The 19128-nt window shown below is 42.7% G+C and overlaps 2 protein-coding genes across 2 annotated transcripts in view; both read right to left on the reverse strand.

The window, feature by feature from the left end:
* LOC138972944 (aminopeptidase Ey-like) overlaps positions 1 to 5531 on the reverse strand; it is an 81185-nt gene extending 75654 nt beyond the window's left edge. The window contains exon 1 of the mRNA XM_070345604.1: positions 5118 to 5531. The gene's annotated coding sequence lies outside the window, so the exon portion shown is untranslated. The remainder of the gene's footprint in view (positions 1 to 5117) is intronic.
* LOC138972954 (N-alpha-acetyltransferase 50-like) overlaps positions 1 to 19128 on the reverse strand; it is a 69138-nt gene that overhangs the window by 28506 nt on the left and 21504 nt on the right. The gene's annotated exons all lie outside the window — the stretch shown is intronic.

Raw genomic sequence — 19128 nt, forward strand, 5'->3', positions numbered from 1 at the left:
CTCTCTGCCGTGATTGTCTGTCTGTCTGTCTGTCTGTCTGTCTGTCTGTCTGTCTGTCTCTCTCTCTCTCTCTCTCTCTCTCTCTCTCTCTCTCTCTCTCTCTCTCTCTCTCTCTCTCTCTCTCTCTCTCTCTCTCCCTCGCTGTCAGTCGTAAGAACAGCTTCTTTCGCAAATCAGCAATAAATTATGAGGAAGTGTGGCATGGTGATGATTGCTGGAGTGAGAAGCAGTACATGTTGAAGCCATCACAGTGGAACCTTCCTTTTAAGACTCCCCAATTTAAGACTCCCTCATTTTCAGACCTTGTTTTCGCAGACTTACTGTTCATAACGTCTGTAAAATGACCCCCATTTTAAAAAGACTCCCTCCTTTTTGTGAGCTAATTGTTTTAAGATTTTTTGAGGTCTTAAAAAGGAGGTTCCACTGTACATCGCTCGGGTTTCAGAACGTCTTCAGCAGTAAAAATGATCCATGTCTCATTACATTCTAACTTCAGACGTGCACATCGCAAACGGTGTTTGGGTGTGAAAGCCGCGAGTAACACAACTTTCTTTCTTTCTTTCTTTATTCGGTGTTTAACGTCGTTTTCAACCACGAAGGTTATATCGCGACGGGAAAAGGGGGGAGATGGGAAAGAGCCACGTGTCAAGTGTTTCTTGTTCACAAAAGCACTAACTAAAATCTTTACAAACATTGACTATATTCTATACAAGAAACACTTAACAAGGGTAAAAGGAGAAACAGAATCCGTTAGTCGCCTCTTACGACATGCTGGGGAGCATCGGGTAAATTCTTCCCCCTAACCCGCGGGGAGTGAGTAACACAACATTCAGCGCAATGAAAACATATGCTGGACACTAATAAGTTTACACTCATTTGATCAGTTTGCTTAATTGCTTGACACCTTTACACTTTTACACTAATACGGGCGGGGATGTAGCTCAGTCGGTAGCGCGCTGGATTTGTATCCAGCTGGCCGCTGTCAGCGTGAGTTCGTCCCCACGTTCGGCGAGAGATTTATTTCTCAGAGTCAACTTTGTGTGCAGACTCTCCTCGGTGTCCGAACACCCCCGTGTGTACACGCAAGCACAAGACCAAATGCGCACGAAAAAGATCCTGTAATCCATGTCAGAGTTCGGTGGGTTATAGAAACACAAAAATACCCAGCATGCTTCCTCCGAAAACGGCGTATGGCTGCCTAAATGGCGGGGTAAAAAACGGTCAGACACGTAAAATTCCACTCGTGCAAAAAACACGAGTGTACGTGGGAGTTTCAGCCCACGAACGCAGAAGAAGAAGAAGAAGAAGAAGACGCTAATACAATATCAGTTTACTAGATTGTTTGACACTTACAATTTTACATTTAAATGATTTCAGTTTGCTTAATTGCTTGGCACTTACAATTTTACATTTAAATGATTTCAGTTTGCTTCATTGCTTGGCACTTACAATTTTACATTTAAATGATTTCAGTTTGCTTAATTGCTTGGCACTTACAATTTTACATTTAAATGATTTCAGTTTGCTTCATTGCTTGGCACTTACAATTTTACATTTAAATGATTTCAGTTTGCTTAATTGCTTGGCACTTACAATTTTACATTTAAATGATTTCAGTTTACTTCATTGCTTGGCACTTACAATTTTACGTTTAAATGATTTCAGCTTGCTTAATTGCTTGGCACTTACAATTTTGCATTTAAATGATTTCAGTTTGCTTCACTGCTTGGCACTTACAATTTTACATTTAAATGATTTCACTTTGCTTCATTGCTTGGCACTTACAATTTTACATTTAAATGATTTCAGTTTGCTTAATTGCTTGGCACTTACAATTTTACATTGAAATGATTTCAGTTTGGCACTTACAATTTTACATTTAAATGATTTCAGTTTGCTTCATTGCTTGGCACTTACAATTTTACATTTAAATTATTTTAGTTTGCTTAATTGCTTGGCACTTACAATTTTACATTTAAATGATTTCAGTTTGCCTAATTGCTTGGCACTTACAATTTTACATTTAAATGATTTCAGTTTGCTTAATTGCTTGGCACTTACAATTTTACATTTAAATGATTTCAGTTTGCTTAATTGCTTGGCACTTACAATTTTACATTTAAATGATTTCAGTTTGCTTAATTGCTTGGCACTTACAATTTTACATTTAAATGATTTCAGTTTACTTCATTGCTTGGCACTTACAATTTTACATTTAAATGATTTCAGTTTACTTCATTGCTTGGCACTTACAATTTTACATTTAAATGATTTCAGTTTGCTTAATTGCTTGGCACTTACAATTTTACATTTAAATGATTTCAGTTTGCTTAATTGCTTGGCACTTACAATTTTACATTTAAATGATTTCAGTTTGCTTCATTGCTTGGCACTTACAATTTTACATTTAAATGATTTCAGTTTGCTTAATTGCTTGGCACTTACAATTTTACATTTAAATGATTTCAGTTTGCTTCATTGCTTGGCACTTACAATTTTACATTTAAATGATTTCAGTTTGCTTAATTGCTTGGCACTTACAATTTTACACTTACATCAGTTTCATAGAACATGACTTTGCTAATGACGATAACAATTGAACCAGTTAACCGGCACATTATTGGCTGTCAGAAATGTGTTATGTTGTTGTTTTCAACAAATATATATTATTCAATCGTCTTTGATATAATTGAAACACAAATCTTGGAATGCCAAAACAAGCTACAGTCCAGGGACGGAATACAAGAGGGGAGGTTGAAGACCCGTCGTGTAATAGCATTTATATAGAAGCCTATTGTGGTTCTTGTGCCTAGGCTGTGTATTGGATTGTCATTGTATGCCTGCATTATTAGTTGTCAGTAATTATTACATGTGCTGATTGTTCTCTTTGCCTGCGCGCGTATAGTATGTTGGTTATGTTTGGTCATAGTATGTTTGTTTATGTTTGGTCGTTATCTTTGCCTGTGCGTGTATTGTATGTTTGGTCGTTTTCTTTGCCTGTGCATGTATAGTTTGTTGGTTATGTTTGGTCGGTTTCTTTGCCTGTGCGTGTATAGTATGCTTGGTCGATGTATGTATTGTAAAGCGCTAAGAGTAGACATTTTTCTAGAATAGCGCTATAAAAGTTTGCATTATTATTATTATTATTTCCCAGTCCTGAAGGACTTCCTTAATTGGGTCAGAAGTTGACTTCGCGAAAACTTCGCGAAGTCCTTTTACCAACAATTCAGTGTCAAAGCTCCGTGAAGAATACCTTCACACCGTGATCTTGGGATCTTTAAAAAAAAGAAATTAAAAAAAAGAAGAAGAAGAAAAAGCGTACACAAAAAGGCCACAACATTAATGGTAGGCCCATGTAATCGCTTTTCAATGAGGAAGTATAGGCCTACAGCTGCAGGCGACAACACACCGAAACTAATTTCAAATAGTTGAAAACGGTGCCGTCATTTCGGCAAAAGTACCAAACTTTTTCACCGTTAGCAGGAGGTTGGGTAAAGAGGGGGGGGGGGGGTGCAGGGGGGAGGGTTGTTATCACGCCAAGTACTAACCAAACCTTAAACAAACAAAAAAACTGCAGAAAGTTGAATATATACACACTTTGTTAAATTAACCAACAGTGTTAAGTCTATATTTTGCCAAATTTGCGTACATTTTCATGTCCGTTCCGTACAAAATTCCCAACACTTTAATATTAATTCTGTACATTTGCCGAATCATGTGCGTCCATGTCGTATAATTGTCCGAAACTTGTGTGTCCATTTCGGAACATTAACTTTCCAAAAGAAAATTAATCCCATCACTTTACCTGCTTGTGCGTACCCAAATATCACTGTGTGTTTTATGTGGTGCAGATTTACCTGTGTGTGTGATCTTCATGTTTGTGTGTGTTTCTATGAGGCGTACTTTAACCTGAGTGTGTGACGTTCGTGTTTGAGTGTGTGTGTGTGTGTGTGTGTGTGTGTGTGTGTGTGTGTGTGTGTGTGTGTGTGTGTGTGTGTATTTGGTGCACTTTTACCTGTGTGTGTGTGACCTTCGTGTGGGTGTGTGTTTGTATGCCGAGCGCTTTTACCTATGTGTGTGTGTGTGTATGTGTGTGTGTGTGTGTGTGTGTGTGTGTGTGTGTGTGTGTGACCTTTATGCGTGTGTATGTTTGCATGTGGTGCACTTTTACTTGTGTGTATAACTATCATGTTTGTGTGTGTTAGCATGTGGTGCACTTTTACCTGTGTGTGTAACTATCATGTTTGTGTGTGTTTGTATGTGGTGCACTTTTACCTGTGTGTGCAACTATCATGTTTGTGTGTGTTTGTATGTGGTGCACTTTTACCTGTGTGTGTAACTATCATGTTTGTGTGTGTTTGTATGTGGTGCACTTTTACCTGTGTGTGTAACTATCATGTTTGTGTGTGTTTGCATGTGGTGCACTTTTACCTGTGTGTGTAACTATCATGTTTGTGTGTGTTAGCATGTGGTGCACTTTTACCTGTGTGTATAACTATCATGTTTGTGTGTGTTTGTATGTGGTGCACTTTTACCTGTGTGTATAACTATCATGTTTGTGTGTGTTAGCATGTGGTGCACTTTTACCTGTGTGTATAACTATCATGTTTATGTATGTTAGCATGTGGTTCACTTTTACCTGTGTGTATAACTATCATGTTTGTGTGTGTTAGCATGTGGTGCACTTTTACCTGTGTGTATAACTATCATGTTTATGTATGTTTGCATGTGGTGCACTTTTACCTGTGTGTATAACTATCATGTTTGTGTGTGTTAGCATGTTGTGCACTTTTACCTGTGTGTATAACTATCATGTTTGTGTGTGTTTGTATGTGGTGCACTTTTACCTGTGTGTGTAACTATCATGTTTGTGTGTGTTTGTATGTGGTGCACTTTTACCTGTGTGTGTAACTATCATGTTTGTGTGTGTTTGTATGTGTGCACTTTCCCCTTCTTTTCATTGTCAACATTCCTGCGTGTCGCGCCGTTATTCACATCTTTGGTGTAAATGAACCCTCAAAGCCAGGTAGGTATTTCTTTTATGCTTTTCAGTGTTGTGATAGACAAAAACTGAAATATATCAACAAATCAGCAAAACACAGCGAAAGTAAGCTTACCTGCAGACAGTTGAAGAGTGTCTCACACCGTGTCCGGTCCCCGCATTCACTCAATGAACACCAGCACAAACACACCGGTCAAAAGTACTCCATCCGAGTTGTAAACAGCCAGCACAACTGGGTTTTTGGTGAGGGTTTTTTTCTTCTCAAAAAACCCACAGTGCTGCTCAGTTTGTCACTCTTAGTGTCAACACTGTCAACCCTTTGCTGAAAGGAAATGTAGTTGATGTTGTTGTTGCTGTCGTCGTCGTTGTTGCTGTTTTTGTTCTTGTCGTCGTCGTTGTTGTTTTTGCTTTTGTCGTCGTCGTCGTCGTTGTTGTTGTTGTCGTTGTTGGTGGTGTTTTTGTCGTCGTCGTCGTCGTTGTTGTTGTTTTTAACGCTACTGTCACGTTGTTGTATTCCTGTAATTATGTATTAACGCCCATGCCCATCTTGGGTTTTGTTTCGTTTTTGTGTAGAACAGTGTCGCTTTTTCTTGCCTTGCTTTGCCTTGGGAAAAAAAACACGCATCAAAGTTTAAAAACACGGCCTTCGCTTTACAAAACAGCCATTACAAAACAGCCACACAAGCTCGGTTTCACGCGGTCTCACCTGGTGATTTGCATAAAGTGAAGGTACCTTTTGAGAGCTCGGAAGACGTTCACACCGCTCCGTGGTTTGGGGCGTTACCGTAAGTCTCGGCTAGCCTCACGCACTCGATTCGGCGAAGAAGAGACGTATAACACACACACACACACGCACCACGAGACACAACCGCTCCTCTCTGTCTTGTCTGTCTGTCATTGCGGGCGAGCAGACGATTGAATGGAAAACTCCTCTCCCCCCTTTTTGTGGCAGCGGAGAATCTCCTTCCCAGCTCGAAGAAAGAGGGAGCGGGTGACTGCATACGACGCGATTGAAACTCGCCGCCCTGACTGTCTCTGCGACGAGCAGAAGATTGAATGAAACTACACCCTTCCACAAAAGTTAAAGGCTCACTCCGCCTCCCGTAAACCATCAGTTTCCGATCACAGACACCGCCAGGCTTTATAGGCACAGTCAGCCTCCCGTAAACCATCACAGACACTGTCAAGCTTTTACACACAGTACAAACACCCTTTCGTTTAAACACTCACCGCTTGAGAACATCCTAGGTGCCCTCCGTAAAGAGCGAGTAATTTTCAAAGAATTTATTTCTGACAGTATCTGGTTTACGCGAGGCTTACTCTGCCTTTAAACATATAGTTTAAACACACTTTCGTTTGAATGCCTACTGCTAGAAAGCATCCTAGGTGCTCTCCTGTCAAGAAAACCTTTACACACTTTACACATTTGCTGATAAACAAGGGATCAATAATTTAATGAAAACTTGCCTCAGAGACGAAAAATGATAGATCTTCTTGATCGGTCCGGCCTCAACCTTTTTGTTAAGCGGGTACACACACACACACACACACACACGCGTGCGCGCACGCACGCACGTACACACACATGCGCACACACACACACACACACACACGCGCGCACACACACACAAACATACACAGAATCGTTTAACTCCTTTCCATATATATATAATTAGCCTTCCATCAATGATTCAGGACGCATGTACGTGTTCCTACTCGCCATGTGTATACAGCAGGCCTACATGGATAAACCGATTAATCAGAATAAGCCACGAGCGGCATGTCTTTGAAGTGAAGATGTTTATGCGCGTGCATCTTGTTTTGTTGATGATGCGTCTGCTAATGTTTCGTATATTTGTTTCGGTTTGCTGATTTTTTTTTCAAGTGCAGTGCATGCATATCATGCAGTGCGTAGGAAATCGAGTGCGTGCTGGCGATATGTGCTAGGTGCATTCCTTCTGGTGCAAGCCATTATAGGTACATAGAGAATATTACATGGCTTGCTGTGTCGTACCAGATTTACACGAGTTTTTTTTTTAAATATTGAACTGCGAGCGAAAGCGAGCTGTTCACTATTTGAAAAAGCAACGAGTGTACATCTGGTACGAAACAGCAAGCCATGTAGTATTCTGTTTATCCTACATACTGTACTTACGTGTATTTTACTGAAAATGTCCTGCAGTCAAGGACGCTTGTTTTGGAACCTCGATCTCTTCTAAAGCCTCGTGCAATCTATTACGTCAAAGCAAAGAAACGTCACTCTGAAAGTGTGGCGTGACGTGTTAGTTCTAAAGATTCATCGAGGGTAATTAGCGAGCGCAATTTTTCTTTCTATAATGACGTTTGTCTCGGTGACTTTGGCATCATAAGCAGTGGAAAAACAGGTCCCTGCCAGACTTGCTTGACATGACCTCATTTACATGATAATACACACGTGTGATTTGAACGATTATTATCTCACAGGTGTCTCTCTCACGTATGTAGGATAAAGCACCATGCGTGATGGCAGCTTTGTACATTTTTAGACTGAAAGAAAAGCCACGAAGAAGTTACCTTTGACGTCACAGACAAGTATGACGTGTTTTCTCGAAGTACTGTGACGCGCTTTGAGGCCCGGAACTGCATTCTAAAAATGATGTTCAGAATAAGGATCCCGTCTGTTATTGTGCGTACTTTTGCTCATCCAAAATAATGACAAAAACGATGCCGGGATACTTTTGTTCTTCTACGTTCATAGACTGAAACTCTCACGGTTTTTATGTGTGTGACCGTTTTTACCCCACCTCTCGGCAGCCAAAAGCCGCTTTCGGGGGAAGCATGCTGGGTGTTTTCGTGTTTCTATAACAAAACGACTCTGACATAATTTGCAGGATCTTGTCCGTGCGCACTTGGTCTTGTGCTTGTGTGTACACATGAAGGGGGTAAGGCACTAGCAGGTCTGCACACAAGTTGACATGGGGGTTCGGAAAAAAATGTCCACCCTTTAACCCACCTGGCGCGGCCGGGATTCGAACCCACGGCCTTCCACTTAGAAGGCCGGTGTAACACGAAATTTTTACTCCACGAAAAATTTACCCCGGAGTAAATATTTCGTACGAAATTCTTACTCCGAGTACACTTTTCGTACGAGAAAAGAACTCCCCAAGGCACACAAAAATTACTCCCTCCACGAAATTTTTACTCCCCATTTTTTTTACTTGCAGTAAAAATCCCGTACGCAAAAATGAGATGCGGGCGAAGGGATAATGCCTATAAGTGATCTCGCGCACACGAATGTTGCGCTACCCTCCTTCCACCCCTTCCACCACCAAGACTAACAGGGGACTAAGGAGTAAAAATTTCGTACACCTGACATGGGAAGTTAAATTGCTCGTGTTGGGGTGAGGTAATTTATTCGTTATTTATTCGTCAGGGGAGTACCATTTGTGTACGAAATGTTTACTCGGAACTCACCTGTCTTGGGGAGTAATTTTCTCGTGAAATGGGGGAGTGTTTTTTTCGTAAAGGGAGTAACTTTTTCGTACGAAATGTTTACTCCGGAGTAAAAATCTCGTGGGAGTCATTTTCTCGTATTACACCGGCGTCTTATCCCCCAAGGCCATTGCGCCCGTCATATGGGATACGAACATCCTTTCATTTGGACATAGACCTATATATAATCTAACGGCTGGATGAAACTAATCTGTACACAGTCGGATTTGTTTTCCTTCACATTTTGTGTGTGTGTTAAATTAATTTAGTAACTAACACAAGCGTAATTAATTCAAGAAGCACCAGGGACATTCGCTGTGCTTTTATTCAGATATACCTTCGATGATAAGGCCAAGAGAATTCTTCTTCTTCTTCTTCTGCGTTTGTGGGCTGGAACTCCCACGTACACTCGTGGGTTTTTTTGCACGAGTGGAATTTTACGTGTATGACCGTTTTTTACCCCGCCATTTAGGCAGCCATACGCCGTTTTCGGAGGAAGCATGCTGGGTATTTTCGTGTTTCTATAACCCACCGAACTCTGACATGGATTACAGGATCTTTTTCGTGCGCACTTGGTCTTGTGCTTGCGTGTACACACGGGGGTGTTCGGACACCGAGGAGAGTCTGCACACAAAGTTGACTGTGAGAAATAAATCTCTCGCCGAACGTGGGGACGAACTCACGCTGACAGCGGCCAACTGGATACAAATCCAGCGCGCTACCGACTGAGCTACCAAGAGAATTAAAATCAATGTTTCCGATTACCCCACCGACCCTACTTTTTCCTCCCATCCTTAGAACTTTTTTTTTGTATACCTATCAAAAACGAAACAAAAACAAAAAAAGTCGCGTGAATCGATATCAAAACATTCCGTCAATATGTCGGCATGAAACTAAACGATCAACACCATAAACAGTCTTCGCCGAGACTACATTCTGATAGTCTCGGCTAAACTTCCCCAAAGACCAAAACGGTTCACGCTCGTCTCCGCGATGCATGCGAACCGGCGTAGCACTTAATTGACCGATTTTCTTCAATTCTGAGCAAATTTTTAGAGCAAACATGACATATCTATATATTTTTGAATTCAGGCGAAAATGAAGAATGAAATGCCGCATTTTTCTTCTTCTTCTTCTTCTGCGTTCGTGGGCTGAAACTCCCACGTACACTCGTGTTTTTTGCACGAGTGGAATTTTACGTGAATGACCGTTTTTTACCCCGCCATTTAGGCAACCATACGCCGTTTTCGGAGGATATGCCGCATTTTTAAATCTGATAGTGAAAACTCGGATTTAATGACAACTTTAATGAGCAAACTAATTAATTGATTGTAAGGCTCCCGAGCTGAAATGCAATCCCAAAGTCCAGACGTCGTCGAAGATTGCTTGACCAAAATTTCAATCAATTTGCTTAAAAAATGAAGGCGTAACAGTGCCGCCTCAAATTTCACAAAAAGCCGGATATGACATCGTCAAAGACATTTATCGAAAAAATGAGAAAGAAAAAAGTCTGGGGATATCATACCCAGGAACTTTCATGTGAAGTGTCATGAAGATCGGTCAAGAGTTTTCTCTGAATCGCTCTACACATGCACACACACACACACAGACACACATACATACATACACCACACCCTCGTCTCGATTCCCCGTCTATGTTAAAACATTTAGTCAAAACTTGACTAAACGTAAAAAGGACAAAACTCTATTCTGCGGACTTTATAAGGAAAGTTGCTTTTCTCTGACATCCACGGGATACTGTTCGCACGAGTTCCGGCCAATAACTGGAAAGCCTCGTTAGCGCCTGTGTACATAAAAACAACAAAATCAACAACAATATTAACAACAATAACAAGAACAACAGCATACAACAACAACAACAACAACAACAACAACAACAACAACAACAACAACAACAGCTAATTTATCGCCCTACTCTAATTGCGTTGGCCTTATCATCGAAAACCAACATTTGATCCGGCAGATGTTTTTTAAACAGTTTTTTTGGCCTTATCCATTCAGCCACATTTCCGGGGGGTGTCGTAAAAAACAGAGGGAAGCAGAGAGATCAGTTAAGACACCAGTAAGCCTGGGGCATGACGGGTAAGATGTGTCGCGCGACCGTCACCACGTGCAAAGAAGTCACGTGATGGATGTCTTTTCCATTGTGCGCAATGCCGCCGGCTTTTCCCCGCTTTTTTTTTCACACTTTCACAGTGTATTGTCTCTTGACAAGATCGAGTTGATAACTGTTAAAAACAGCAAATAAATACGGCTTAAATAAATGAAAAACAAATGTATTTGTCTACAGTCATGAATATCTGCCCATAATGACCACCAATGGGGGACCGGCACGGTTGGCCTAGTGGTAAGGCGTCCGCCCCGTGAACGGAAGGTCGTGGGTTCGAACCCCGGCCGGGTCATACCTAAGACTTTAAAATTGGCAATCTAGTGGCTGGTCCGCCTGGCGTCTGGCATTATGGGGTTAGTGCTAGGACTGGTTGGTCCGGTGTCAGCATAATGTGACTGGGTGAGACATGAAGCCTGTGCTGCGACTTCTGTCTTGTGTGTGGCGCACGTTATATGTCAAAGCAGCACCGCCCTGATATGGCCCTTCGTGGTCGGCTGGGCGTTAAGCAAACAAACAAACAAACCACCAAAGGGACCAACCAATCGTTGGCCTTACAGACAGATGGTCGTTTTGAATTATATAGGAACAAGAAATTCCTCTGATAGTAAAAACACCCCCGTCAAGTGAAATAACCTTCTCAGTTGGTGGCAGTGAGAATGGTTATTTCCCTTTGACCATCGGTCCGTTCATTCTTGAGATCTACTTGCGAACACAAACACCGCCACAAACACACAAACACATCGAGTGAAACCTATACACACCCCTATACCGGGGGTGTAAAGAACCTTGTCGGGGTTTGTGATGGGCGAAATGGGCAGGTTCGACTGTACTTTCCTTATCTCTGTAAAACATGCTGTATCCGCTCGATGTTATGACGGATGTTTTGAACGAGAGGCGAGTTTGTGCGCGCTTTCGAATGTCCGGATGCGCAGTAGCGATGCGCAGAAAAATATGGGCGTTGAGCATTTACTAATGAGGTATAATTATTTCTGCCGATGAAGAGGCAACATGATAGGATTACAGTAGAACAGCTTTGAAGACTAACAAGCCGGACCCCCTCTCATATACACTCACACACACACACACGCACACACACACACACACACACACGCACAAACACACGCACCCGCACACACGCACATCAACCCCCTCCCTCACTACACTCAGACATGTATCAAAATGTGCTTGAGATGTTAAATCTCTTACCGTATTGCACTGGCACCGAGACTAACGAGCCTTTAAGTGTGTCAATTAATCATCCGGGCAGCACTATCCGTGCCCACAGACGCAATCAATTAAACCTGTTTGAAAGATAACTCCATTAACTGAATCAGCGATGAAGTGCCAAAGTCAGTTCCTACCGTGGAGCAGACCGTGCGGCAGTGTAATAATTGTGACCCTCCACCACGAAATGAGTCGCATGTCACCTCGTGCGGTTCTGCTCTAGGCTTAATGTAAGTCCGGGGAGTGTCTGGTAACAGTGTGAGGGTCACCTTAGTCACAGGCTTATAACTCAAACAGTTTTCGCTCTTTTCTAAAACGGGTTTCACCACTGGATAGAGCATAAAAAACTCTTTAGGAAAATGTAAAAATATGAAAATCATGCAAAGGTGACATGCGACTCATTCCGTGGTGGAGGGTCACCATATTTCTCCGCACACTGGGACAGACGCAGATGGGTAGCTCTATTGGCAGAGCACTCGACGTGTGGTCCGAGGGTCACGGGTTCGAATCCGGGCCGGGGCGGACACGGGTCAACTGTATGTGCAGAATCAGATACGGTATAATGTCCCACCCTCGTGTCACCACAGTGGCACGTAAAAGAGTTCTGTCATTCTGCCGTAAGTGCTGATCTCACCTAAACACGCACACGCCAGTGTATCACATCTAAAGGCTGGGTAACAAGCAGCTCCAGTGAGTCAATCCCAACGTTGAAGGCTTTTTTGGTGTGTTTTTAGACAGTCCTTCAAACTCTTCCTTTACACCCAATCCACACCCACCTCTTCCTTTACACCCCAATCCACACCCACCTCTTCCTTTACACCCAATCCACACCCACCCTCATCCCCAACAGCGGGCTTTTTCTGACAGAGTCCATCGTAGATGAGCTGGCTTGGGAGCTGGTGGTCCGGCATGTAACAGACATGGCCAGCCCATCTCACCCTGTGCCTTCCGCGAAAGGGAGTACACACTTGTTATTGTCGGCCTGCTGTAGCACCTCCGTGTCGGGTATCTTGTCCTGCCAGCGGACGGGCAAGGCTCTGCGGCGACATCCCATGAAGTCCAAGGGTGAGATGGGCTAAGCATGTCTGTTCCATGCCGGACCACCAATTCCCAAGCCAGTGAACTCTGTCAGGGAAAGCACGTTGTTGGGGATGAGGTAGGGGGGGGTGGGGATTGGGGTATACACGAAGAGGTTCAAATACTGTCTAAAATCCTCCCCCCCAAAAAAAAATAAAATAAAATAAAATAAAGACTTCACCTTTGAGATTAACTCAAAGGAGCTGCTTGGTGGCAGACACAGCGGACACAGTCTGATTCATACTGCATGATGCCCAGGGCCGAGGCACACGGAGCGAAACTGGGAGACACCCACTTGGACTTGGTGGGAACAAGCTGCAGCTGGTTTAAATTACAACAAATCTCAGTTTCAACCAATCCGACCCCACGACTGCGTACCACCCCTTTGTGACCCGTTCTCACAAAAGGATAGCTAAGTCGCTGGCGGCCAGCTACTCAGCGAACAGAATTAGGTGGTGGGGGTCAATATGGTTGAAATTCACAAGTTTTGCTGTTTCGGAGAGAACTATGCTTCATTTACCTTATAATGCCTGCATTTTGTCAAAATTATCCAAACATTTGATTAATACCTACTATCGATCCGAAGCGTCCCGTTCTTGTAAACAAAGGTCACACAAGGCCACTTTGTCAAACTGATTATTTGCAGAACCCCTACCTATTATTCATCGTTGAAAAGGCCAAGGACTAAATTTGATCTGGTGCACCAAGACTTTCATTAAAATAAAAACCAATCATAACGGTTGTAACGGCCAATACAATGTTTTTATTTCTGGTCTCATGTCTATGCTCTTTTATACTATTTATCACCATTTCATAAGCTATGAAGCATGTATTACCTAGGTTGCTAGGGGAAAAATACCTGTTTTCAGTGTGACAACTTCAACGGTGATTTTCTCAAAATGGTCGACATGCTGGTTAATAGCTTTAAACTAATGTAACAAAGTTGGGTTGTTTACCACTCACTTGCAACTTACATCATCTTAAAGAGGGATTTCTGTACTTTCTTTGCATACACATATCACAGGATGTTAAAAATCAACTTATCTATCATTTTGTGAGAACGGGTCACATTTGGGTGGCACCCAGGTTCGCTTCGTGCACCTCAGCACACTGAGGCCTCTCAAAACAAAAGATCTGGTGCTGCAGAGAGAAACGAGCGTTCACCTATCATTGGACGGGTCAAGAAAGGGAGAGGGGGCATCCTGAACTCAGGTCAAATGAGTTCCTTCCCTTCGGGTCTATCTTATCCCTGACAGGATGCCTTGGTTTTCTTTCTGTGAGTAAGAAATCGATTTGATTTGTTTACATATTTAGAGCTTTTCGTAATGTGTTATTGATAAAAGCAGATTCGAGATCGTCGATAATGATCTTTCATGGTGTTGTGTAATTTTTAGATTACAAATGAATTTATATGTAAGACAGTTTCAAGCGAGCTATCTTTCGCGGGTGTATTTACTGTGCAAACAACTCTAAATATGGCAAAAGTGTCGCGTGATAATCAACTTTGGCTAAGGAGCAGACGATACTTTTTCCGTAAACAGTTGGGAGTGATGCAACAATATCACGGTCTCCTTTCCACAGCAGTCTCAACATTTTCGACTTGTTTTACCTTAGAACGATGTCTTTATCATAACTGTGAAGAACAGAACGGAGATCACTGCCGAAGTCGGCCAATCTGCAATCACTTTCGTCTCAGGTCGTCTATTCTCAGAAACATTAGCGAAAAACATATGGGAGATAACTCTGTATTCTTGTTTTGATATATTCCGCGCAGTAATTATGCACCCTGTCAAAGAGACAGTAGCGATAGCGTGGACCGATGATTATCAGAATGGGAGAGGGGGGAGATGGGGCATATTAACCCAATTCCTGCATAAGCGTTTAACGAGAAGCGGCCGGCGATTATCGTCATAGGCTACGTAATCCATCACAATCACTCCACCAAACCGCCTACTTGAAACTTGTCCGAGCTGGTTAACGCTCGGTTTGATTGAAAAGGGGGGGGGGGGGGGGGTCTGAGATTAATTAAAGCTGCTGGCAACAGTACTTGTCTGGCGCAGATAACTTGTGAAGCCTGCAAGCTGGACCCTTTCAGCAGAAGAGCCTCTATAGATCTGCCACACTGTGCTGTGTGGCAGTGAGCGATGACAGAGACACTGTGAGTATCATCCGGTTCTCCATCATGCTCACACAGTCACCATGATTATCACAGCCCGCATCCATCCTACACTCAGGTCAAAATGAGTTCGGCTCATTCTCTCCGCCCTGACCGGACGCTTCAGTCCTACGCGAATCTATCAAAACAAAAATACAGAGTTATCTTCCATATGGTTTTCGCGAGCACTGATCTAAATTTGAGATCAGTGCTCCGCCTGTGATCAGTGTTCGTTAGACGAAAATGATTGCAGATTGGCCGACTTCGACAGTGATCTCCGTTCTGTTCTTCACAGTTATGATAAAGACATCGTTCTAAGGTCAAAACAAGTCGAAATTTTGGGACTGCTGCCGGAAGGAGACCGTAATATATGGTTTCATCACTGTCAACTGGTTACAGAAAAAATCGTCTGCTCCAGTGAACGTGACACTTTTGCCATATTTAGAGTTGTTTGCACAGTAAATACAGCCGCGAAAAATAGCTCGCTTGAAACTGTCTTACATATCAATTCCTTTGTAATTTAAAAATTACAAAACACCATGAAAAATCATTATCGACGATCGCGAATCTGCTTATATCAATAATACATTACAAAAAGCTCTAAATATGTTAAAACAAAATTTAAAAAAATAAATAAATCGGTTTCCTTGCCAGACAAGGAAACTCGGTCCCGGAAATTATACAACACCATGAAAAATCATTACCGACGATCGCGAATCTGCTTATATATCCATAACACATTACAAAAAGCTCTAAATATGTAAAAAAAAAAAAAAAAAATCGGTTTCCTTGCCAGACATCAAGGCATCCTGTCAGGGAGAGAATGAGCCGAACTCATTTTGACCTGAGTTCAGGATGAGCCTGCATCCACACACCGCTCTCTCTCTCTCTCTCTCTCTCTCTCTCTCTCTCTCTCTCTCTCTCTCTCTCTCTCTCTCTCTCTCTCTCTCTCTCTCTCTCTCATCATCCCGCCCTTCAGGCGTCCTGCTGTTGTCTGTCCCCTTAGATCTGGGGCAGGTTTCATGGACTCGCGATGCAAATAAAACGCTGACAGTCGGCATGGCTCTCCGCAGCTCCTTCAATGGAGTGTTTCCAGGCCAACCTTGGTTTAAACATAAGTTAAATTTTTAACAAAAGTTACAATCATGACATGTATACAAAATACACAGGTAACAGCAACAAGCTAGAAGCTTATAGTGGTGTTCCTGCATGGACAGTACAACGTATAAGGAGGTAACGGCTGAACAATTCGTCTCAATAAACCAAATCTATTAATAACATAATAAACGTTGCAAAATCATAATAAAGAAAGACAGTAAAAGGAAGGAAAGAGGAGAAGAAGAGGAAGAGGTCAACGTTGGCTGGAGTGCCAGGTCCATCCTCCTCCAACACATCCTGACCTCAGGTCAAAATGAATTCGGCTCATTCTCTCCCTGACAGGATGCCTTGAGTTTCCTTGTCTGGCAAGGAAACCGATTTTTTTTTTTTTTTACATATTTAGAGCTTTTTGTAATGTGTTATGGATATAAGCAGATTCGCGATCGTCGGTAATGATTTTTCATGGTGTTGTGTAATTTTTAAATTACAAAGGAATTGATTTGTAAGACAGTTTCAAGGGAGCTATTTTTTCGCGGCTGTATTTACTGTGCAAACAACTCTAAATATGGCAAAAGTGTCACGTGATAATCAACCGTTTGGTTTCGGCGTTCGCTGAAGCAGACGATTTTTTCTGTAGTGATGCAACCATATATTACGGTCTCCTTCCAGCAGCAGTCCCAAAATTTCGACTTGTTTTGACCTTAGAACGATGGCGTTATCATAACTGTCAAGAACAGAACGGAGATCACTGTCAAAGTCGGCCAATTTGCCATTATTTTCGTCTCACGAACACGGCTCGCAAACAACATTATGGGAGATAACTTGTTTTGATAGATTTGCGCAGGAGTTTCGCGTCCGGTCAGATAGATAATTGGCAATAGCCGTTATTGAGCGATGTAATCAGAATGCCTCCAACACTGATTGCCACAGAACTGTGTACAGTGGAACCTCCTTTAAAGACCTCAACAAATCTGAGAAAATGTATTTATTTATAATTATGGGACATTTATTATAGCGCTTGACATTCTCTAAGCGCTTTACATAGGCCTATTACTTTCTGCCGTGTGAGATGGATTTTTTTACACAATATATCACGCATTCACATCGGCCAGTAAATCTTAAGCCATTACGGCGAATATTTACTTTTCACGGCTGTCACGTTTCAATATATCACTTAAGGTGATTATGAACCGGTTAATTACTACTAATTAACTAACCACACCACGATCCACTCTCGCAGTCATACAATTAAATAGAGTCAACAAAAGTATAAGTTTCAGACGCCTGTTTATGTATAAACTCTCCACCTCCCTCGAGCCTTCACTCAAAATATGTTCCTTTTACGTTCTCAACACGTAAAAAACCAGTGTTCACTGACAAAATGCCAGTATTATGTAGAAAATTATAGGAACACGCTGAACCCGTGTAAATATAGTTAAATGCGAATGTTCTGTCCGAAAAGCTCTAGTTCGTGCAGGTGTCCACACCCCACGTTGTCACTACTCCAATGAAATCATAGATACGAAAGACAACGGTGGTCAACGGGGTGCGTACGACATGGTGCACTTAGCTTTATCTCTGCTGCTGCTGCTTAGCCGGTATGCTGGTTAGTCGGTTCGCTGGTTAGCCGGTTCGCTGGTTAGCCGGTCCGCTGGTTAGCCGGTCTCCTGGTTAGCCGGTCTCCTGGTTAGCGTAGCTTCAACGTGCAACAGTTCCCGCCAGAGTCAGCCGTGCAGATGTTACAAGAATGTAACGAAGCGAGGCGAACGAAGGCTGCAAACAGAAAGCATCGGTGCACTAAACATGTCAGCTACCCCTCACCCACCACCTTAAAACATGTCATCTTTAAATATCTCATCGAGCACGTGGGCCTGCACAAAACTGACTTTTTACAACAACAAAACAGCCATTTTCCGTCCTTCTCTCCCTATCTGCAAAAACCATATACAGATTAGTATTTTAGCGTCACAGAGAGTTAATTATGCGCTAACCTGGAAAGAACAACAGAGAGTATTTCATTCCACAACACAGACTCATCAACAGCGTTAAATAATGATTTATTACCTCAAAAGCCTATGATTGTAACTCTCAATGGAAGCAAAGTCCGCTTCCTCCCTGGAACAATCTCTGTTCGTCAACAGTGACCAAAAACGTCCAGAACCCCTTGTCGAATCCTTATGCGAAAGCCATCGCCGACGAAGGAAAGTTGACGACTTGTCCTCAGCAAAATATGTGGCAGTGTGAAGGAAATAACCGGTGGAAGCTCCCCTAGAGTGCCGAATACAATATTCGGTGAAAAACCATCATACTCTAGAAACTGTGTATTAGATCCTTCCCCTTCTGCCGCTGGGTGTCAAGTGTCCCGTATATGTGTCTCAGACAGACAACCTAGCCAAATACACGTGACTGACCTTGTCACAAAAACCAGTCCAGCTATACACAATTCTGCCTCCCCAAGCAGAAAAAAGACACGAGAAACTCAATCCCTGAAAATCCCGTGCGCGCTGTCAGCGAAAAACCGTCAGCTCTATGACAGCAGAAACCTCCACTGTAAAACTCGTGCGTTTCAAAACATCCGTGTTCATTAAGCGCTGTCAGCAAACTCTGCTGTGTCCAATATCACGCACAGGCGCTTTCTATCATAACCGACCAAGAACAGGCACTCCACTGAGTGACGCTTTCCTGGTCTCTGTCACCCGATCGTGACACACCTCCCCTCTTCAAGACGAAACCTCGGTTTCGCTCACAGTCATGTTCTCCTCTACTGCCCGAGAGAGAAAGTCAGCTCCAACATTGTTGGCGCCCGGAATGACGCGTACCGTGAATTGGTACGGTTGGAGAATCAACGCCCAGCGCATAAGTCTGGCGTTTGCCAACCTTGCAACCTGAAGATATTGCAGAGGTTGATGGTCTGTTTCCAGACAGAAAGGTCGTCCTCAAGAACGAGCAACCCCTCGTTCCACCCCTGAT

Source organism: Littorina saxatilis, linkage group LG8, assembly GCF_037325665.1.
Source record: "Littorina saxatilis isolate snail1 linkage group LG8, US_GU_Lsax_2.0, whole genome shotgun sequence".
NCBI classification, from domain to species: Eukaryota; Metazoa; Mollusca; class Gastropoda; order Littorinimorpha; family Littorinidae; genus Littorina; species Littorina saxatilis.